Source organism: Gavialis gangeticus, unplaced genomic scaffold (assembly GCF_001723915.1).
Source record: "Gavialis gangeticus isolate Ggan-Ray unplaced genomic scaffold, GavGan_comp1, whole genome shotgun sequence".
Classification (NCBI taxonomy): Eukaryota; Metazoa; Chordata; order Crocodylia; family Gavialidae; genus Gavialis; species Gavialis gangeticus.
The window spans coordinates 35,315,586-35,319,202 of NW_017728994.1; the positions used below are offsets into that span (position 1 = coordinate 35,315,586).

Here is a 3,617-nt window from a genome sequence, read left to right on the forward strand (position 1 = left end):
CAGACAAGCCTCTAATGGCCCATCCCACTGATCGCAGTAGTGGGCCACTGACTTCCAAAGGTCTTCTTTAGCATAAATGTTGGTGTTGTAGGTTGTGGGACCTTTCTCTTCTTACTGCTGTCAGGTTAAGTCATTTACATATGCCTGCTGTGAGGGGAGAGAATATCACAATTAAAAAACACTCGGAAGCTCTCTGAATGGAATTTTACCTTTAACTTGCCTTTGGCCTGATCAAGAATTGTGAGAAGTCGAGATCAAGTGACCTTTGCTTCTTGGTTGGAGATGAATGGCAGTTGGAAGCGCCATGCATAGAAAAGCATCCATCCATAAAATGTTATTTTTACTTTAGAAAATGACCTAAAATTGGGGCATGGAGGTAAGTCATAATTCATTGGTTACTAAAGAAAATGTTTTCTTTTTTGGTCAGTGCAATATATTTTTAATTGACAAATCTCAGCGAACAGAGTGCAACACAGGGTGAAACAAACAATTCTCTATAGTCCACTAAGGGAAGAACAGCTCATTACCACAGGCAAAGCTGGAGTTCAGGCTTGGTTATTTTTGGCTTAAAGTTCCTCAGTTGTGGGAAAGAGCTTTTTTTCAGCTTTTAATAAAATCTGCACATTGTTATTTGCCTTGCTCTGATGAGGGTCTGGATTGATATTTTTATATGCTCCTTGCCAGATTTGTAACATTCTGTTTTTTTTCTTTTTCTTCTGTTTAAAAGGGTGAAAGAGCTAATTCTGAAACCCCAAGGACTTTGCCAACATGTGGGGATGAATAAATACTGGATATGTCTGTAACTTCTCTTACTGTTATGCTGCTATAGCTGTTACAGATGCCAGGGTTAGAAATGAAGTAAAAGTGTGTGTGTGTGTGTGTGTGTGTGTGTGTGTGTGTGTATAAGGTGAAAAGAGAAGTGTTTGGCGGGGAGAGAGAGAGAGGAAAAATACAGTGTGGGCACTCTGGGGGGCAGGAGAGATTGCTAATAAGAAACACATTTATGAAGCAAGAATAGCATTATTTTCACTGTGCAGATTTACAAGTCCACAGACAGAGAGTTTGGTGCACAGATATTTTTCAGACTAATTATTTATAGTATGCAGGGGGCAAACTTACAAATCTGACTCTGGAAAACTCCTGTTTGAGTTCCATGGGAATTTTGGATCAGTGCATGTGGTGGGGTGACGTACATAACCATATTTTGATTTTGAAGAGTTACATGAAATTCCAGTTAACTTCAGTGTTCAATGGGAGTTGTGTTAAGTGTGCTTTGAGGACAAGACTTTGCCCAAGGTAGAGGCTACATAGGGTTTTGTCTTAAAGGCTGCAAATGGACATCACATTTATTCTGAGATAAACCATATTATCTTGGGATAAAGTGCAAGCATAGGGTATTTATAGACATGCTCTGGAGAAGGGGGTGGCACTTTAATTAGCACAGCTCTGAGAGCTGCACTAATTAAAAGCACCTGAAGCATCATGTATATCAGTGTCCCTGCTCTAAAGAATGGTGGTGGGGTGCTTTGAACTAAAGCTTGTCAAATGAGCTTTCATTTAAAGCATCCCACTACCATTTTTCAGTGCAGGGATGCTGTTGCATGTGATGTTGGAGTCTGCTGGAGCACAGTAATTACACTGTAATTACAGCATGTTGAAGCAGCTTCCCTGCACATATGTAGGAGCCCATGCAGACATCCATGTCCATTGTCCTGGGATAAATCCTAAAAAAGTTTCCCAGGCAAGAGGCAGTAGTAGTTTATCCTTAGATATTGGATAGTACATTTGTACAGTTTTTCCAGGATTGCATAATTGAATCTATGGCAGATAAATGCCACTAGCTTCAGTTGTTCACCAACCTCTGATTAGAAGGGCAATTGGTGTATACACCAATTGGGGGATATTTTTGTCCCAGGACAAACACAGGCACAACTTAAACTGGCATAAATGCAATGTCTGTTCTTAGCCAAAGAAGCTCTTTGTTTTGTCATCACTATGGAATTTCTTTACAATAACTTTCAAATGAACTTTTCAATTTCATGTCAATACTGCCCACAAAAACAGTTGTAGTAGTTGATGGTTATGGTGCTACTGTTGGCACTGATGTCTTCAATCCCTTATGTGCCCCTTTTCCTGAAGGATCTCAAAGGTCTTGGCAAACTGATTTACAAATTTGTAGCATCTCTGAGTAATAGGCAGAAATCATACCACCATTGGTCAAAATGAAGCATGCCAGTTTCTGTGGGGGTGTGATGTGGCCCCAAAGGTGCGATGTGGCCAGCATCACATCCAGCCACCTTTGCTGTTCCACCTTAGCCCAAATGACCAGCCACCCAGTGACAGCAGAGTAAACTAGGGGCATTGTTTGCTATTAGTTCAAAGGCTCAGATTCATATCTTTAGATCTAAAGCAAGATCCAAACCACACTGCCACTACAGCTTTTACCACTGTGTGCATTGCAGGAACCATGCGGGCAATGTCAGAATTGTCCCACTAACATGAAGCTTCTACTGTCATAGAGGACAGAAGCTAATTGGCATACAGTGTCTCAGCAGCAACACTGAAAAGACACATTTTGACTATGGACATTGGAGAAACTTTTACTCACTATCTCACAGGGCCCCAAAAGCTATGCAGAGCAGACAGGATGAGCTTTACAACCATTCTTGGAAAGGCTACTCAGCAATAGGCTTAACAAAAGCCTAGTTCTCATCATTAAGGCGAAGGGTGGCCCCCCTTCCCGCTCTGCTAAGGAACTCTCCTGCCACATCTTAGATGGGAAAAATTAAGATGGTTAATCCCGCATGGAAAAATACCAGATGGACTTCTGGTGCTTAACTGAAACAGCCATAGGCTTTATTGTACTCACTCCCACCCAGCCAACCACAGGCTCAGAGGCCTGGGTGGTTAGAGAGGGGAACTCTTTGGTACAACCCAGAAACAAGGTAAGTATTTGAGAGCTGCCCTGCTCCTAACTCACAGTCTTTTTCCTTCTTTCTCTTTCAGGTTTTGTGCAAGTTGATCTCCCCACCATCCCGCTCGATGCCAACAGCCTGGGTAAGTAACTGACACTGACTCCCATGTAATAACCAAAGATGGACACAGGTTGTGCTTTCTTTCAAGAACCCCTTACACTGCTTAGTAGGCCTGTGCAAAGTGGCTAGTATTTGCTTTGGATTCAGATTTGGCCGATTTGGGGGACAGTGATTCGATTTGGTGATTCGAATCGCTGTCCCGAATTGATTTGGCCCAATCTGATTCAGAAATTTAGCTGCTGCCGAATCAGCCGAATCTCTGAATCTCATGGGCCCATCCCCCACCCACTCTCAATGGCTGCCCTACCTGCCCCAGCTCCCACTCTTTGAAAAAAAAAGCCCCCACTCACCAGCTTCTGCCAGGTGGGGGGCAATCCCCACTGCCCCACGCCATGATGGGGGCTCTTCCATGATCCCCCAACCCCCCCCCGCCACTCTCCCAGGTCTCCATAGCTGCCCTGCCTGCCCTAGCTCCCAGCCCTTTAAAAAAACCCCAAAACCTTGGCCTCACCATCTCCTGCCCAGTGGGAGGCAATCCCCGCCCTCTATTCTCTGCACAAAATGGGGAGGCATATCTGCAGG

The 3,617-nt window shown here is 43.8% G+C and overlaps 1 long non-coding RNA gene across 1 annotated transcript in view; it reads left to right on the plus strand.

Annotated features, from left to right (window-relative positions):
* LOC109287463 overlaps window positions 1-3,617 on the plus strand; it is a 47,858-nt gene that overhangs the window by 8,819 nt on the left and 35,422 nt on the right. Inside the window, exon 2 of the long non-coding RNA XR_002094872.1 lies at window positions 3,007-3,057. This is a non-coding gene — a long non-coding RNA (uncharacterized LOC109287463). The remainder of the gene's footprint in view (window positions 1-3,006; window positions 3,058-3,617) is intronic.